The 19,722-nt window shown below is 46.4% G+C and overlaps 1 protein-coding gene and 1 long non-coding RNA gene across 3 annotated transcripts in view; one reads left to right on the forward strand and one right to left on the reverse strand.

Annotated features, from left to right (window-relative positions):
* SETBP1 (SET binding protein 1) overlaps positions 1-9,027 on the reverse strand; it is a 358,635-nt gene extending 349,608 nt beyond the window's left edge. Inside the window, 1 exon segment of the mRNA XM_025429008.3 lies at positions 8,395-9,027. The gene's annotated coding sequence lies outside the window, so the exon portion shown is untranslated.
* Positions 9,028-13,870: 4,843 nt separating this feature from the next.
* LOC112647807 (uncharacterized) lies at positions 13,871-18,800 on the forward strand. 2 transcript variants are annotated; one of them, XR_003128481.3, is made up of 3 exons: positions 13,871-14,625; positions 14,790-14,883; positions 15,092-18,800. It is a non-coding gene; the product is annotated as an uncharacterized LOC112647807 (long non-coding RNA). The 2 variants fall into 2 exon arrangements; XR_003128482.3 differs by having other exon boundaries at positions 15,223-18,800.
* The last annotated feature ends 922 nt before the right edge of the window (positions 18,801-19,722 follow it).

Genomic DNA, 19,722 nt, shown 5'->3' on the forward strand with positions numbered 1-19,722 from the left:
AACTTCTCAACCATCTGATTATTCCACAATTGCTTTTCTCACTATCATTTGAATATAAAGTATAATCTGATACCTACATGTTTATGCGTCTGCCACAGAGGGGATGCAAGGCCTACCAGAGCTAAACAAATTTTAGCCCCCTTTCCCTTCCTTAATGATAGTTCTCCTTGGACAATCTTGCACTGCCATTTAAATATTGCACTGTTATGACAACTTGTATGTCTTTTTCCAATTATACATTAAACTCCTGTTGATAAATATCAACAGTATCAGAGCATTTTTGTTCCCCAGAGTGGCTGATCCCATTCTGAATGCTTTGATATAGTTTATTTTTTATTCTAAAGATGCCTCTTTTGAACCCCAGACTGAAGAGTTGGTGGCTGACAAGACCAGTGGTGGATGGGACAGTCAGCTGTCAGGGTTCTCTCTTGTGTGGTATCTATGAACGTTCTCTGACTGACATGTCCTTCTCCTCCCCACATTTATTCCTCTTGCGTTCTGAAAACTGGTCACGGCTCCCATCTCAACATGCAGCCTTGGCCTTTTTCTCACAGGATCCCATTTCATCTGTCTTGCCACCTGACATTCCATAAAACCCTGGTCTCTGGGAAGTAGTCTTCTTTCTGCTTCTACATTCCCATGTTGAGTATCTTCTGCTGCTCTGAACCTACGCAAGAATGTCCCATTGTTCAGGACTCAGTCCCTGTCCCACCTACTCCCCCAAGATTCTGGCCTTCTCTGTGCTCCCACCACACTTCAGTTAGCCCTAGGTGACCATCCTCTGCTATTCCTCCACTGGTTCTCATGAGTTCTTACGAAGTCTCCCAGCAGACTGAGGGCAGATACAATTCTCCATTCCTCTCCATTCCCTTGGTAGCTTGCAGAACTTCCTCTTCTTCAATATTCAATCAGCATGCTCCTCGGTGAGTAAGAATTTCTGCTGAACTTTCACAGGGCCTCAGATCAAAGCCCAACCACTCCAACCCAAATCACAGAGGCTTCTGGCTTTGGACAAACTAGGCATCATCACTCCCTTTGACCTCAGAATGCACAAAAACCAGCTCACTGAGGACCCCACGAGTACAGGCATGGCTTCAGCCTTCATGTCCAACAGAATCACACAAAACAGTAACACCCAGACCCTCAGATCCAGGAAATCCAAGGAGCAGCCACAGCAGGGATTCCAGAAGCCTGCTTGGCACAGGAGGCAATAGTAAAGCCCAGACAAGGAATATACTTTAGATTTTCTAAGCTGTCTACACTATCTCCCTTGTCTCAGTGGAGCTATCTCACCAAAAGGGGCTAGCATTCAAAATAGATATAGAGAATCCATCCTTTTTTTCCTTCCACACTATTTTCTGTTGTATTCTTTAGGGTATTTCTTCACCCTAACTCACCATCTATCTCCTCCTCTCCCCATCCCGCCCTCTAAATCTGGCTCTCTGGTTCTAACTGGGGAGCTTCCTCTGACCCTATTTCCCTTTCTAGAACTTGTCCATTGTGGCAAGCACTCCACAAAGTGCACAACATCTCAGTGGGATTGGTTAGGTTGGTTGTTGGGATGCCATTAAATGGGTCTGAGGAGCTCTGAGCTTTGGCGGGGGGCGGTGAGGAAAGCTTCAAAATTCCTGGGACCCTTTTAGCTATACAATCACAGATTTTCAGAATGGTCCCCTCTTTCCACAGCGATCAGACTCTCTCAGTTCAAGACACTTCAGCCTAGGGAGTAGAAAGCCTAATGGGTGGCCATCATAGCCTAACGGGTGGCCAGCCCAGCCTGCAGCCTGCCTCTCAGGAGCCTTACCCCGGACCTGTCCCCGCCAAGAGCATTTCTCTGCTCCAGCTTCCTTTCCATCACGGCCAGGCTTGCTCAGTCATCGAGGAGCTGGGAAGCACTTGGACTAAAGTAACAAAGAAGATTGCGTGGTTAAGTGCCAAAATGAGTGTGGTGGACAAAAAATGCAACTGGAATTTTCAGAGAAAGTCAAGAGCTGGGTGCACTAGTGTGGCGATGGGGCTCTAGTAGGCACTTCATAAATAGTTGCTGATTGAATGAATGAGTGAATCGGTGACTGTTAGGACGTACATGTGGTAAAACATCATTACCTCTTAGGCTTGGAGGGAGACAGAGTGGGTGATTGCCCCTGAAAGATAGCCAAAAGTATAAAAAGCCATTAACATAAGTGGTTCTTATTCACTCAGTTTAAGAGGCGCGTGCACTGTGTTGCTTCACAGTACAGAGCTCTGGTACACCTTAAACAACATTTACTTTAATATTCTACCTCTGCATAAATTCTGTGATTCATTCATGCAACAGAAATCACTCCTAAGGAGGGGCACGGCTTTGTGGGGCCAACCTGGCCCCTTTCTTTAAGGACTCACAGCCTTGGGCGGTAGTGACAACAAACAGCAAAGCAGCATGAGCCGGTTGCCAGGCAAGTGCTTTAGACCTGAAGTGCTCTGGAGACCAGGGTGCAGAGCTGAGAGCTGGTCTGATGTCCTAAGAGGTAAAGGCTCTGGCTAAAAGGGACCAATTGGGGCACTTTCCAGAGAGAAGGTCCAGGTGCAGAGGTGGATACGTGTACAGAGGGCCCAGGGGGCAGCGAGGAAACCAGTCTGATGGGAGCAGAGGCCAGCAAGTGTTGTGTAAAATGAGGTTCACTGGAGAACACTGCCAGGTGCATGGTGTAGGCTGCTGGACAGGGCGAGCCAGGAATCATGGGAAAGAGAAAGAGGAGCAATCCAGAGGAGGCAGAGAGAAAACGGACTGTGAAGAACTTTCCTGATTCTAGACAACATACTAGGTTTGCTGGGACAGAAGCAATTCTGCTAGGAGTTCTTTTCTTAAGGGAGGCTAAACATTCTGCTCAGCCACTGGGGCTCCCTAAGGAGAACCTCCCTCTCACTTTCTCTCCCCCTTGCCCTGAGTCTCTGTGCATTTCCATGCCTTTCCTTTCCTTCTTTCCTAGCAAAGAGCATTTCCTGAGCCCCAATACATCTGTGAATCCAAACTGGATATTCTCTGAGACTTTGAGTCTTAGATACACATGGCATATACAGGGCATCTTATAATTCAACTGATTTCAAACAGATACATACACGTTTTTCTTATGAGTCAACTCAGGAGCAGAAAACAAGTATTCCCTGACTGTCTTGGAACACAAAGGCCCCTGTAGGCATTTCTGGTCACACCAGAGGGTTATTAATCTCCAGGCTATGGCGACAATAATCCTAGGCACCAGTTTCCAAGAGGCAGCATGGAAATCCTCTCAGAGTTCAATTACAGAAATTAGCTGGTATTATTTAATCCTCCCAACCCCTGTGAAGTAGGCAGGGTAAGCATCTTTATCCCTATTTTCCTGATTAGGTTACTGAGGCTCAAAGAGGTTAAACAACCTGCCAGGGGTCATTAAGCTGGGAGGTGGTGAAGACAGGATCCAAAGCAGATCTTGTCACTTCAGGTGTGATGCTGTTCACACTCCCACACAGCCTTCTGGTCCCAGGTGAGCCAGCACCTTGTGTCACTTGAGCAAGTCAGCCTGTCAGTTTCATCTTCTGAATGGGGAGACACTTCTTATCCCGCCTCCCGCCTGAGGAGCATCAAGGAGGCCAATCTGATATGAAGATATCTTGAAAAGAACAAAGAGCCATGCATATGAAAGGGAGTACTTTCAATGGGGTAAGTTGGGTCAGGGAAACATTTTTCCAAGTTCAAAGTTCTGAAATTCTTATCTGCTCACCATTCATCCTTATCCCTCCCCAGCACTTGGAAAGGTGGAAGCCTCAGCCTGCCTGGGGTCAGCTCAGCTGGCTTTGCCTACAGGGATTTCGCAAGGCTCTGCTGATCACAATCCATCATCAGGGCTGCCTGCTTCCTCAAAAGGTGTCCTGTGGATTTCAGGGCTGCTCTTGCTCTCCATCTGACCCTGGTATCATCTGCTCTGAACTGGACAGGAGGTCAACTGTGAGTTTCTAAGCCAAAGACCACTTAAAACAAAAAATTCCCTCAATCCTGGAGGGCACTCCCTAAGGATATAAGAAAACCAATTCTGAAAGGGACTCTGCTCTGACGGTTTCAGAAACTTTGAAAGACCTTTGAAAATTCCCGATGAGATCTCTAAGGCCCCAGTAACTTGCGTGCAATCCTTTGAGGTCACCCGTTCCCCCCAAACTTCACATTGCCCCAACTTGGAATGTCTAAGTGGACACGAGACTCTAGTCAAAGACTGTGAAAATGGAAATAAAAATCCAAAGTGAAACAAGACTGTAGGGTGGTATTCATGAGGCAGTACACTCTGAGGACACATTGGTGTTTATCTGCATTTATCAGGTGCTAGGGTTCCCAAAGTGTCTGCAATTTGATGAAGAGTTTGTGAAATACCAGGGCATCTGAAATAGGTCTGAAAGAAACTCAGACCTATGACAATATGTAGGATGGTGGTGTTCTTCACCTAATCCTGACTTAAACCATTTTAAGAAGCTCCCCAGGTTTCAAAACAGACCACAGAATGGGAGTGGACTTGGATGGCTTTGTCCTCTTCATCACAGGAACCCAAGGAACAAGCGCAGTGATGTGTGGCAAGGACTCTACGAGTCTTCCTCTTCTGCCCTGCTCCCCAACAAGAGCAGTCCTCTCCCCCCAAGACCTCTCCCACATAGAGGGGTCCCTGAGTAAACTCAATAACACCATCTCATTTTGTTAAGGCACTGCAACTCCTGACAATGCCTATGTGTTAATAATAATTTACCCCATTCTTCTGGCAGGAGCAGAACTGAAGCAACTTGAAATGCCATCAGCAAAAAATTATTTATTTCCCATTCCTGAGCAGCAGAGAAAACAAGGTTTCATTGGCTGGGTCTGCCTTCAATAGCTTTCTGGTTTCAATTAAAACTTCAAGTCTCCAAGGGAAAAACTGGCATTCTGGGAGGCTGAGGCCCAGCCAAGTTTCTGTTGTCTCTGCAAGAATCCAGAAAGGACGTCCCATCCAGCCACTCTCATCTACCTCCTTTTGCATATTATGGAGAAGCTCTGGAGCAGAGTTTGAAGTACAACTCAAAATAATGACTGGCTTGAAAGAACTCTCCTAGAGGTACATTTTTGTGCCAGAGAAGTATCGATTCAGCCCCTAATGGAATTGAAAGTCAAGATAACAGCAGAAACGGAATCAGGAATCCAGGGCAAATGTCTACCTATTTATTTCTTCTTCAGCAAACTCCTGCCTCCTGCCTCTCCCCACCTACCGTTTTCCACGGAATTCTACAAATATTCCAAAGCACTGTTTTCTCTTTCTGGCAGCCCTCCTTCAGGTCAGGTGATTTACAAAGCAACTTGCTGTAAATAGCATGAGTGCAGGAGCAGAAGCCCTCCTGGCATCAAAGAGGCTCCCCGGTTCACTCAGGGATACCCCTAGGATTCCCCAGCGTGAAGTCCAAAACTGGGCCTGCCAGCGGCGCCTTCCTATGTAACGTTATGATGTTAACATACAAAAGATCAGATTACACTCCTTGACTTGCCTAGCCCATTTATGAACATATAAGGCAGTTGATATTTTCTCCCAAGCCAGAAGTGGCCCCTTCCTACCGCACCGCTGCCTCTCAGCCACTCCCCCTAATGTTCACTACACGCTGTCCCCTCCCCCACCTCTAGTTTGTTTATTCCAGTGACACGTCTATTTGCCCTGCTCCGGGAGACAAGTCCAGTTTCCCTCCTCTGGCTCCCGACTGCATTCCCTCACCACCTCCTCCCCCAGCCCAGCTCAGGTTACTGAGAGTGGCGAGCAGCGCCCACAGCCCAGCTTTTGCACCAATCCAACTTCCCAAGACTAGCGATTTTTTCTCTTACTGGGGGAGGGGGCATAAGGGGCAAAGGCGCATTTTCGGAGTACGGGAGTACCTGGTCTCCTTCTCTGCTCAGGCTACCTTCCCTGCAGTTTGCAAATACTCTTATGTTGGACCATACCCTTCCGACCTGCCCTAACGCCCTTCTCTGGCAGCACAGCTGCATTAAGGACAGAGGAGAACACAACATCTTCAACTTCGCTCTGAAACCTTGGCCTCCCGTGTTAGGGCTGGAGATCAAGCCTCCCTCTGGGTGTCTCTGGATGGTGGAAGTCACTGAAAGGGGTGGGGGGGGGGGAGTGACCAGGAATTGTAAACTGGCTACATTTTAAAGTGCTACAAACTTTCTCCTCCCTCACACGCCCCTGACCAGTTTGGCCCCGCCTCCCCATCCCAGCCAGACAACATCTAACTGGGGTGAGCAAAGGAAACTCTCCCAGACGGTCCAGGTCTGGCCTCAGTGTTGCAGATGTGGCCTGCAAAGAACACCACCCTTCCTCTCCACGTTCCTCTTCTAGACTCTACTCCTGTCCCCACCTCCCAAGACACACACACACACACACACACACACACACACACACACACGATTTGCCAATGGAGATGAGCTTGAATGGGGCTAATGAGATTTACCTGTGTGAAAGGAGGGTAGGAGGTGGGTCCCCCCCACACACACACACCGCAAGATAGTTTTAGTGACAGCTACTTTGTGAAACTAGTTTTTTTGTAGGAATCGACAGGAAAAGAAGAAAAACAGGATAAAGAGCAGAGGAATGAAAAGGAAGAGAACAAAAAATAATGTAAGAAGAAAACAAGTAGTATTAGATTTCCTTAAAGACCACAGACTCCAGCCAAACTTTAGGGGGTGGGGGGAGGTGTGGATAGTGGAGGGTAGGAGGTGGGGGCTCGGAAGGAAACGTAGCTGTTGTAGAATTCGAGAATAAACCGCCCTTTTGGAAGAGTTTCTGAGGCGATAAAGAGACACACAAATTGGCCTTTTAGCATTAGACGCCAACCATGAGATTATCAGGACAGTTTATTTGAAGCGGAAACAAATCGGAAATCCTTCCCTCAACAGTCCTTTTAGATGGATATACACACCCTTAGAACCCACACAGACACACATAAAGAATAAATTCGGCATGGGGAGGGGGGACAGTAAGAACCCCCCTCCCCACACACCCCCGGTACCTCTAGCCTCATCTTCTACTTCCAATTGCACAACTTTCCGATCTCCAAAGAAAATATTTCCAGTGGGATCCGATTTCAGAATTGTAAGCGCGTGGGTCACGGGAGGGAGGGGTGTTTGCAGCGTGTAGGGGAAGGGGACTGGAAGACAGCATTTAGGCAGTCACTTATTTTTTTAGAACCAGCATGCTCTACCGATCAGAAATTGCTATTACCCAGCAATGCTTCCATCACAAACAGACAACCAAAACAGCATCACCGTTATCACCATCTTGCTAAAGATCTGCCCGGTCCAGTTTACCTGACTCCGTCTCTGTGGAACTTCGCAGACAGTATTTTAGCCAAAGAGATAATGGTTTGAAAGACAAAAACAATAAATCGATACTGAAGGGCTCCCTTTCCGGAGTGATTTCCCACTGGAAACCACCGAACGGGGAAGCCTGCCGTTAATTCTCAAGCCCAGGGCTCGTCTAGAAACACACACAATGCGTGCTTTGAAAAAAAAAAAAAAAAAAGGCAGTCGTCTGCTTTTAAGGGAATTCCTGTCTTTTCAGAGTCCCAAAACCGGAGAGAGCACGAGAGAGAGACTGAGATCCATTGATTAAGATTTTAAGAGAAAGACTAACACAGAGAGCCACAACACAAGCACACACCAACCTTGGCCGGCTGGACCACTTCTTCCCTGTTCTTCTTTCTATTAACGACACGTTAGATTCTGATACATCCCCCCACATACACACACACACCCCATCCAACTAGGATACAATGTAGCTCTCTAGCTCCACTTAACCTGCAAGTTACAAAGAGACCCCCCAAAATAATATCTCTATATATCCTGCCGCCTTCCCACCCCTTTCCCTGCCCCCTCCCCCTCCCGAGTCCACTCCACCGACGCCAAACCCGCCAGCCCCGGCAGCCGGCGGCTGGACCGAGGGAGGGTGCAGAAGGCGGGGGTGTGTGGGGGGGGGGGGCCGGGTGGGGGGGGGGATCAGATTAGGCGAAACTCAATAAGCTCCCAGCCCTCCCGCCCGACGCTTCCACCATCGCCGCCACCAACGGGCCACTCCGAACGAGCCAGCATCGCTGCCCAGCCGCGGGCGGGCCGGAGTCGCGCCCATCCTCCGCAGCCTGGCGGGGACCGGCATCCCGCCCCCTCGGCCCCCGTCTCCCCCTTCCCGCCCGGTGCAAAGTCAGAGCCCCGGCGAGGCGAGGCGACGTTAACTTTTGCATACGGGGCGCACACGCACACGCACACACACACACACGCACACGCACACACACCGCCCCCGGCCCCGGGCGTGCGGGGGCCCCCGCGGCGCGGCGGGAGGCTGGGCGCCGAGCTCCCGGGCCAAGGTCGCGGCGCGTGCTCACCATGTCCCGGCGGCTGCGGCTCCGCTGGCCCCGGCGCTCGCTCAGATCCCGGCTCCCGTCGCTCGCCCGAGCCCCCGAAGGTGCTGCTGCGGCAACTCCATGGCGATGAGCATCTGTCAAACGGCGAGCCGCGGGCGGGCCGCCCTCGCTCGGGGGGCGCCGGGGCCCCCGGGCGCGCGGAGGCGGCGGCGAGCGGCGGGCGCCCCGGCCGGCCCCGCGCTTCCCGCCCGGCGCGGCCGCCTCCGCCGCGCCACCGGTTTATGGAGAGAGATATCAAGGGGGAAAATGGCGTCTCCGGAGCCCGAGGAGTCCTGGAGTAATCACATTCACACACACACGCCCGCACGCACACACACTCGCACACACTCGCACACAGGCGCGCGGCGAGCCCGGCTAATTTTAGCAGGAGCCAAAAAAAAAATTATATATATATCTATCTCTCTCTCTCTCTCTCTCCCCCGTCTCTCCGATCAATGCTATTTTTTTTCCCCCTTTTCTTCAAAGGATGGATTGGAGCTTTAAAAAACGTTGCCGGGTCTGGGCTCGCAGGAGGCGGCGCGCGGAGGGCGAGGGCGCTTTTGCTGAGCTGTGCAGTTGGGTCCGCGGCGCCCGGCGGCCCTGCCCGCCCGCCCGCCCGCCCGCCCGCCCCGGGTCGCTAGTGCTGCCGCCGCCGCCGCCGCCGCCGCTCCATGGCCGCGCCCGCCCCGCGCCCCCGCCGCGTCCCCTCGCCGCCCGCCCGCCCGCGTCCCCGGCGAGCGCTGGAGTGGGGTCGGGCCCGTGTGCCTGCCTCCCGCGCCCTCTCCCGAGTCCCGGAGTCCTAGTGAAAGGAAGGGGGAGGGCGCGGGCGGGGGAGGGGGAGGATCGGAGCGGCCGCGCGGCGAGCCGAGCGGGGACCGCCACCCCGCGATGCGCCTCGGAGGGGGCGCGGGCGCCGCCGCCGCTCGCGCCGGGGGCCGCGGGCCGGGGACCGGGGACCGGGGGCCGGGGGCCGGGGGCCGCTTCCCGGCTGCAGCCGGGGGAGGCGCCGCCGCCGCGCCGGCGGGCGACCGCTCCCTACACCCTCCCTCTCGCGGTGAATTTCGGTGATTTCGATCGATTGCAGGGAGTGCGGTCGTGCTGGGGGAGGAGGAGAACAGTTCGCGGAGGCCGACCGGCCGCCCCTCGCCGCCGCCGCGCCCCGCGCCCCGCGCCCCTCCCGCTCCCCGGCGCCCTCGCGGCCCAGCGGCTCCTGCGCGCCGGAGCCCGACGCGGGGACTGGGCGGCCGCGGGGAGCGCCGCGGGCTGGGCGCGGGTTCCCGGGCTCAACACTGCCACTATCCGACGCAACCGGAGCAGTGTTGGGGGGCGCTGCGCTGCGAGGCGCGAGATGGGATAGGCGCTGGAAACCGGCTGCGTTTTTGTTTTTTTTTTTTTTCTTTCTTTTTCCTTTTCTTCTTCCACCTGGTAATTGCGTTTCGCTTCCAGGGGCTTGTTTTATTTTATTTTACTTTATTTTGTTTATTTTGTTAAGCGACGTACGCGCACTCGGTTGCTTCGGTGCACGTTTCTGGTACGCGCAGAAACTGGACACCTGATTGGGGGCGGGGGGGGGGCGGGGAGGCGGCGGAAAGGCGCGGAGAGATGCAAAGGCACGTTGGCGTGCAGTTCCCTCTTCAGGGTGGTGGGAAGAATGAGGTTTCGTCAGTTCGTACAAAATATGGTGGTGTTTTCATCCTTTTGAATGTTTGCATTTTGGGGTTGCAAAAGGGGAGCTTTTCCCAGCCAACTCACTTGCCACCGAGGAATGGTGCTCCTTAGAGCCATCTATATTATGTAGGACAATATAGAACAGATGGGATTCGGGAAGATTTGCAAATGGTTTTGCTTAAAGACCTCGAGGAAAGTGTACTCAAAACTCAGATTCCGGGAGGACTCTGACTACCCCCTTCTATATGAGAGTCTGGGGACATTTGGACTGAGGAATGATTTGGTAGTGATTGGGGATACCCCCCTATCAACCACCTCGGCCACAGACTACTTGGGTCAGCAGCCGGTTTGAGTTTTGCCACCAAGCATCTTCATTCTTCTTCACTCTGCTCACGGTAATGCTGCAGTGAAGTAGGGCAAGGGAGACTGTCCCCAACTCCCATCCCGGTCCAAGTCCCTGGATGAGGTTCAGTCTGGTTCCGAAAAGATAGTCGACCCCCCACCCACCCCACCCCACCAAGTGCCCTTGCCATCTCCTTTTTTTTTTTTTTTTTTTTTTTTTCAGAGCAATGTTCTGATTGGTCCCACGCTTGTTCTCTGTTGCTCATCACACCGCAAGACCTCTGTTGTGGCAATGTTTCAATAGGTCTTAGGCTCTCCATTACGTTGGAGCATTGTTGTTGATGGGCAAGTAATTCTTAATTAGAAAAAAAAATTCATCGGGGCAAAATGAGCTGCTGACAGAAGTAGAGATCAAGGAACAAAATAGAAAGTCAAAACAACCATTCTCTGTAATCAGATGACATTTGCCCATTTCCTTGTGCACCCAGATTTCTGAAATCCTGTACTCAAGCCCACAGGGGACTAAGATAGCATGTGGGCCAATTCCTACACTTTCCAAATGGAGGAAGTGAGCCCCAGAAATCAGGAGGGTTTGCCCATGAGCGTATATATGCCTTTGGGCATCCTCTGAGCTAGCATTAAAGCTTGTTGCCCAAGTCTCTGCACTTCTGTAACCCAGGCATATTTATAGGGTCTTCCTTCCTGTGTTGTGACCTTTGAAGAGCAGCTCGAAGAAGAAGCACAGGCCTCATTAAACATTTACTATAATAGGTGCTAAGTAAGTCTACAGAATTATAATGCAGTAAAAGTTCGCCTGATGAGTTCTCACCTGGGAGATTACCTAGTCAGACTTCGTCATCTTAAAGCTGAGAAAACAGGGATAGAGATGCAATGGACTATCCAGAGTCACTATGTTAAGACAAAGCCATGAGTAGGCTCTATGTCCCTTGACTTCTCATCCAATGTTCCTTCCTTGCATGTTGGTCATCTTTTCAATTCTGAGAGGTGAAAGGAAAGGAAAGAAAAGGGAACCCTCTTGCTTTGTTTCATCTATCTATATATAAAATACATACATACATATATACGTAAGTGTATATGTGCATCTACACATAGTATATATTACATGTATTTTGGATATATTTTAATGTTTAATAGATAATATATAATAGTAAAGGCTTCCTAAAAACAAAAAACCCATCCTTGAATGATAGGTTTATTGATATAACAGGACCTGTATTCAAATCCTAGCTAAATATCATAGCAATTCTTATCTTCTTTCCTATTCAGCCATTTTTTGGTTATCTGAGAACTGGACCGTAAAACACACAAAAAATCTGAAGCTGGTAAGGAAGTCGGTCTGCAACTTACTATTATGCAATTTTAAGAAATCTTCCCAGGGCCCCAGGATCCTGGAGAACACAATGGGACAATCTGAGCAGCAGATGGGCATGCACACGACACACATCTCTTAGTTCTTTTTTTTTTTAAGATTTTATTCATTTATTCATTGGACACACACAGAGAGAGAGAGAGAGAGAGAGAGACAGGCAGAGGGAGAAGCAGGCTCCATGCAAGGAGCGCGACGTGGGACTCGATCCCTCGATCCCGGGACTCCAGGATCACGCCCTAGGCCAAAGGCAGGGGCCAAACTGCTGAGCCATCCAGGGATCCCCCACATCTGTTAGTTCTACACAGTCTCCAATGATAGCATTTGGAGCATTTGTCAAATAATTATGTAGTATGGACTCTGCAGGACATAATGGTAGCACGACTAGAGATTCCAACTCAGAGTTTACAACCTAGTGGGGAAAATTGGCATGCAAGCTTATAACTTACATTTATGTATGGAGATACCAGAAAGGAGACATTTAGAAAGTTCATGGAACATAGATGCAGAAGTAGTAGGGTGAGATCAGAAATCATATCTTCTTTAAAATTCCTGCACATTTATTTTCTATTTAATGTATAAGTTTCCTTTTCCCCTTTGCCCACATATACTTTTTTTTCCTGTAACCTGTTTTTCCAACCAAAGATAAAACTGTTGAGGACTGAACCATGTCTTGCATGGACAATGTCAATAAGTATGGATATGAATAAATGTTTCTCTAATATCACCAAAGAGCTGACTTGCTGTTACTTTCTGCTGTAGGCATCCAGGTGCCTAGCCTGTAAAATAACCATCATGAAACCCTCCCTATCGCCCCCCCCCCATCATACATACTGTAAGGATCTGCAAGATACTGCAAGATAATTGTTCCCTATATGACTTGAGAACCAGATAAAGGGCATACATTCAAGTAAGATATGGCTCAAAGTACAAGGGTAGATTTTGTCATTTTCTCCTCTCTGAAGCTAAAGGTAGAAAGAAGAGTCAAACACTCTTCCTTTATAAGAAATTGAGGTCAAGAAGTATAATCACTCAGAGCTAGTCACTTCCACTTTTTGAGTTCATATACAGTATTGAGTCTCACTTTTTTTTTTTTTTTGGAAAATGAGGTAGTATTTTCTAATGTCATGCTTCTCAACACTTACTGTAAATAAGAATTACCTAGGAGACTAAGAGATGCTTGGGACACATGTTGATTTAACTAGTCTTGATAATAAATGCCCCATGAGCATCTAACATGCAACCAACTTTGAGAATCACTGATCCAATAGAAAGGACACCCCCAGAATATGATCTGTTACTTAGAAAGCTCCTAACCTCTTAAGTTAGGTGAGTGAATAGACGGTGCATCTAACCAAAGGAAGTGACAGTCACCATGAACTGTAGAGTGATGGAGCCATATTTGGAGTTTGGGGGCAATTCGGGAAATGTAGAAATGGTGGTTATGTTTGGGGATAAAGCCAGCTATAGAATTTTCTACATATTTGATTCCAGGACATAGGAAAGTCCCAGCAGGACAGTGAGAACATATCAGGAGCAACTAAATTAGGATGTGAAAGCTGTCCTTAAAAGTAAGGAAGGTTCAAGAAAGACAGGAATTAATTTGCTTGACTCTGCTCTGGAGGGTATAACAAGTCCCAATCAATCAACCCATGCAATGGGGAGGCAGATATTAGCTCGAGATCTAATGTAAGACTCTGTGATTGGATCTAAGATGAGAACAAATTGTCTAAAATAGTAATGAATTCCCTGCCATGAGAAGTATTCCAGAAGGTATTGTGTGCCCTTATTTTTCACTTTCCTCTAGCCACCATCTGTGAACTGCTTGAGGTCAAGGGCTTTGCATTATATCTCATACCTTCACTGGATACAGTTGTTCTTGGAGACTGGTGTATGTCAGTAAGGGTTTGTGGAATGTCAAAAACACGTAACAATTGGTATGACATAAGGCTAATTAGTCAGAATGAACACAGACACATGGTCTTATTCATCCAGGTGATATCTCTTTAGTTATTGGATCATGTAGAGGTTCACGCAATAGCGTGAAGGGCACGAGGGGGAGTTTGGAGCAGTGATTATTCAAAAATTCTAATTTTTTCAAGTCATCATGCCTCTCTATGCATGTTGGGTAAACATCAGTCCTATGTCATGAATGAATGAGTGAATCAATCAATCAATCAATCAATCAATCAGTCAAAGCTACAGTGGAGAGACAGAAGCAGTGGATTTGGACTCTAGACCTGCTCTATCACTAACTGGATAGATGAAGCTGAGCACATTATTTCAGTACCCTCTATCTTAGTTTCCTCCTGGGTAAACGGAGAACTGTAGTCTTGTCCTAAGGCATCAATCATCATAAGGCTTACAGGAAATACCAGATATAAAGTTACATTGCAAAGTTAGATAATTCTGTTCAAATACTGGTTTTGATTATTCAATGTGATGTGGATATTTAAATGACTCTCTCCAGATGCAGCCTAATTCACCCCTTCTGAAGTCCACATTGTATCTTTTTCTCCCTAGGAAATGAGAAGTTAATTTCCACTCCTGATTACTCCCACCCCAGCCCCACTTTGGAAAGGGATCTTCTCTCTAGTGGCTTCCCTGATGCTACTGCAGTTGCTAAGCAACATGGAGCTAAGCAGAAGCAAAATGTAATTGTCCCAGGAAGGGAATTCCAGGTCTACAAAGGCTGGATTGTAGTTTGGGAAACTGCCTTCCTGGCTGCAAGAAATTCAGTAAAAGAAGCATTCTTGGCATGCGGTTCCTCATGGATGCTCCAAGAGAGTGGTTTTTGATACTTGAAAGGCAACAAGGTGGGGAAGAGCCTTCTTCTGGGTTTTCATTTTCTGGCTCCCTGGCAGTTTTTGTCACTGTGACTTCAGAGTGCCCCAAATCTGCAACAAGATTTTGAATGCCCCCGGTTCCTAACTGAGCCTTAGGAGCCCAGCTCTAAAGAGTTTACATTTATACCACACAGAAGCCAAAAGGAGATCCCGGAGAAATACTACAAGGAGGTGCCGGCTCTTCATTCCCCTCTAAGAATCTATCTACTTGGGCCATACCGGGCAGAGGTAAGCACAGAAAGGTGTTATAGAGACAGCTTGTTTAAATTGAGGGGAACTTATTGAGAGGATACAGGGGAACCTCATGGAAGGCAGATATAGGAAGTATAGCCAGGCCTCTTGGGAACTGGGAAGTTGCCAGGCAGCTCCTCTCTCTCCCTCTCTGGGGTCACAATGACTCTTACCTGTGCTTTTTTTCTCTGTTTCATCCTTACAGGGACAAATTTTCTCTGTAAGATGCTTGGCTTTGCTCCTTCACAACTTTGGCATATGTCTGACTTTGATTTCTTTTATACTCCATGACAAGCCTCAACTGCAACCTTTTTTGTGATTCCATTTTTCTCATAGAAAAATACCTGATCACCTCCCGTGCATCTACGGTGCATTCCTGGTACCTATGACTGAGGCCAAGGGGCTGGCACATGCATGACTCTCCAGCCTTGAGAGTTTCTTCAGGAGGACCACAGGAAATGTGGTTACAATGGGGAATGGGCGGGGCTGGCACTCCAGGTGTGTTTAGAATAAAGAGCTAAAACTCTCAGCAAACGTATATATTTCCAGTACTAAGGTCATCTTGTCACATGGGAAGAACTTGAGCTTTGAAGTTAAGCAGGCTTGGGTGTAACTCATCCTGAGAAAAATCTCTCTGAGCTCCAGCTTCTTCATCTGAAAAACAGACCTACTGATAGTAGCAACTTCACCTCTTTAGGGCACTAGTGAGGAGTAAGGGAGGCTAAATGAGATAATGTATGATGAGCACCTGTATGGTCAAGATTATGCTAGATGCTGAAAGAGTACAGGAGGTACATTGTATATTTGTCAGTAAACTTTCATTTGGAACCTACTATATTTGACCTACACTTAGTACTATGCATACAAAAACTGTTACGAATGTCCTTTACCTTAAGAATTTTCAGGCTAGTAAAAGAGATCCATACGATGTTAGAATCAGGATGATCATTCTCTCTTAATTTCTTAGTGATTGAACCTGAAGAACATTGTGATTTATTCTTAACCTCTTACCCGCGGCCAGCTATAGCTCTTAATAGCAGAAGAGTCCTCTGTACACAGCTTTATCCCGCCTTCATGCATTTGAAATCAATTTTAACAGACAAGATTATATGTGAACCAGTAAATTTGAAATATAAGAGATGATACAAACTGTACTTGTTACCCACAAATATGAAGATGCGGAAGGGATTCCGTCATAGGAAAGAGACCGAGATGATCTTTAATGTGCCGTCTGTCCATATGATGCTATGAAACTAAGAGCTGAGAAGAGAAATCCAAGTGAGCTACAGTTTAAATTAAAACTTTTAGGGATCCCTGGGTGGCGCAGCGGTTTGGCGCCTGCCTTTGGCCCGGGGCGCGATCCTGGAGGCCTGGGATCGAATCCCACGTCGGGCTCCCGGTGCATGGAGCCTGCTTCTCCCTCTGCCTGTGTCTCTGCCTCTCTGTCTCTCTCTGTGTAACTATCATGAATAAATAAATAAAATCTTTAAAAAAAAATAAAAAATAAAACTTTTAGCCCTGAACTGGCCAAAAAAAAAAAAGAAAAAAGAAAAACATGTAACATAAATAGATAGAAAGCTGGGGTGTCCAACCATGGACTATTTTATAAACATGTGGGATTGTCAGCCCATTATTGCTGATTGGAGTTGGTTCTTGGCTCGACCATAGTCATATGAGCATTAGAAAGACCTCATGGTTATAGGGGGAGGACAGCTTTTAGAATGGTAGGAGGATGGCCACAACCAAACATTAATTTGAGCCCCAGCTTGTTGGCTAATGGGCTTATTCCAGACTCTGGTATTAGAATCCACAGAGTCACTCTTGCTCTCTTGATAGTTAAGCTATTCATATCAAAAATAGTACTATGGATACTGAAACGAGGTAGACACTCAGAAAAGCTTTTGTATCAAATCAGTTACAAATGATTGCACACAAGGGCCACAAAACGAAACCAGCTGAGGAAACTGAGACAAATGGCTCAAAGTTACAGAGCCAGTAGTTTGTGGATTTAGGCTTCCCGGCCCAGGAGCCTGACTCCAAAGGCCACCCTTCTAACCATGGCTCCGTACAAATTGCTCTATTGCAGTATTACCTAGCTAGTAAACGGCACAGAGACACCTGGATATTCCTTATATCACCTCTTTAGAATGTATTGAATGAGCCTCTTGATTTCACTCTTCTCAACTAAATGAATCACAGTAACATTGAGACTTCAAATTATAGAGCTGGCAGGTTCATTAGAAATCATTTGGACCAAGCAATTCATTTTAAAGATGATAGAAAACTGAGAACGAGAAAGATAAACTGACTTTCCCAAATTTTCCTGCAGGTGACAAAGCCAGGTTTAGAAACCACTTTGGATTGCAATCACAGAGCCCTTCCCATTATACATAGCTGCCAGGGCTTGGTTGCTCCCTCTGTAGACCAACTCAGACTAGAAAAAAGAGAACCAAGAACTAGAAGGCTCAGCAACCAAGCACCCCTCTGACCCTTCAAAACAGAGAAATTTGGAGATGTTCTCTTTAAGAAAATAATTTGATATACATTTTTGTGATTGTCCATTTTTATTTTGAATTGTAGCCCAAAGGAAAGAAAATAAGGTTGACTGCTTCACAATTAGGCTGATATTATCTCAGCAATTACTCTAATTTTTATCCTCCAATAATTGATAGTAAGAAGATATATTGGAGAAAAAAGTAAAAGGAAATATTTTGAGAGGTTAGGAATAAGCTGTAAGTATGAACTTGCATATGGGGTACTTCTGAAAATAGTTGGTAAAATTTTTTGTATAGCAAAATCAGTTATTATAATGGCATATATTCATAATGAAAGATGTTGGACTCATTTATCTATCCAGCCATCCAGCCATTCAGCCACCCATCCATCCCTCTATCTTGGAAGCTACTCGTTACATAATGATAGGCACCAGGAGAAGTGTAAAGAAAGGTAAGATACCATCCTAGCCTGGGAAAAACTCTTAATCCAGACAAGAGCTCACAACCTTTAGTTTCCAGTCTGCAGGGAAGTTGAATGTAGAGAATTCTAAGTTCAGTCAGAAACGGTGACAAAGGACAACTTGTAGATTTGCTTACGTAGACCCTCAGTTAATTTTACCAAAGTCACCACCTTCTGGACATCTCACATAGTATTATAAGTAAATGAGTTCCCTTGTGTACAATATACAATACCCATAGTATGGTATATTTATTGTATATGTATTGTATTATTTATTATATGTAAATATACAATACCCATAGTATTGTATTTATTTATTTATTGTATAATTGTAGTGTATAATATACAATACTATGGGTATCGTTTATGTATCATATATGTATTGTATTATTATTGATTATATTGTCTTTAATCAATCTGTACCATTTGCACTTAAAATTAGAACAAATTGATATACAGAAAGGATGCCCATCAGCTCCTGAAACTTTCTTCCATCAATTAAATTATGTGCCTGTACATATATTTGCATCCTTGTTCTCAGTTTCTTAACAGTCAATTCCTTCTCTCTAAATGATGAGATGATGTGTGTAAGGTAATGAACACAGTGGTTGATACACAGAATGGCAAGTAGACAAATGGAAGAAGTTTTCACATTATCTTACTCACCTAGATTTTTTTTCTCTCCTCTGTATGTATTATCATTTCTTCTTGTCACTCAAAATTCTGCTCAGGGTGACAAATCATCCTTTGAAGATTATTACTATCTGTGTTTAATGCTTTAACCACTGGAGCAACCTGTATATGGTTGCAGAGTTGTGATGCATAATGCAATGATCTCAAATCAATATATCCAAGTTTGAAAGAACAAAGGAGAAATGAAGTTAATAAATTAATAAAATTTAATTTTGCTTAACCTTTGTGCATAAAACATTGGCTTGTTGATGTAATGCTATTCTTTAAATAAGTGTGTCTCCCTATTAAAGTGGTGACCAAATCTTTTCACTCATGTGAAACAAAAGACTAATAAAAGGCAATTATATTTCTTATCTCAAGAGATATATATGTATTAGTTGCACCCGGTGTGAAAAGGATCAAATCTTAATACTATTTCTGTTATGAAAGTATGGCAGTGTTTGGGGGAAAACACCATAAAAGCAGTGATTCAAGCATATAAGGCAGGGCAAGCTTCCAACAGTGATATTGATATTTAGTCACCACTTCAGTAAAGGGCCAAAGATAAAGTTTTGGGTGTGCCCATAGGTAGGCAAAGATTGGTGGTAGTGAAGCCAGGGTAGTGAAACTGTGCGGGTAACAACTGTAAGATCTATTCATGGCCTGGGAGAAAGAAGAGATTGTCAGAGTAAGACAGAAACCCAGAGCTGGCAAAGGGGTACAATGCAAGTCAGGCCCTTAGAAATGGTGGTCATAACAGAGATTAAAGCAAAAGTATAGTCTTATGAGCCCCTTATAGAGTGGTGATGTCCAAGAAGGTATCTTTGACTCTGAAACTCAAGTAGAGTGGCACTGGTGGTCAGAATGGAACTCTGGTGGGGCAGGTGAGTCATGTCCAATAATCAGTACAGGCATAGACATCCTGGCAGGAAATAAAATAAAAATAAAATAAATAAAATGTTTAGCACCAGGGCATGTCAAGCTGCTCCAGCATTACTTACACAATGACCAGGCTCATTGTCAAATGACAATTTCATTTATGTTCAAAGCTAGCTTCTACTTAAGGTACAGCTTTTAGTTGGGTTAAAGAGTAAATGATGGATAAATGGTTCACTTAAAAAAATAATAATTATCATATCACTTGTGTGAATACAAGTGTTCTATCTTCCCCAGTGGATTTTAAGCAAGTCAGGAAGAGAAACAAGCACT

Source organism: Canis lupus, chromosome 7, assembly GCF_003254725.2.
Source record: "Canis lupus dingo isolate Sandy chromosome 7, ASM325472v2, whole genome shotgun sequence".
Lineage (NCBI taxonomy): Eukaryota > Metazoa > Chordata > Mammalia > Carnivora > Canidae > Canis > Canis lupus.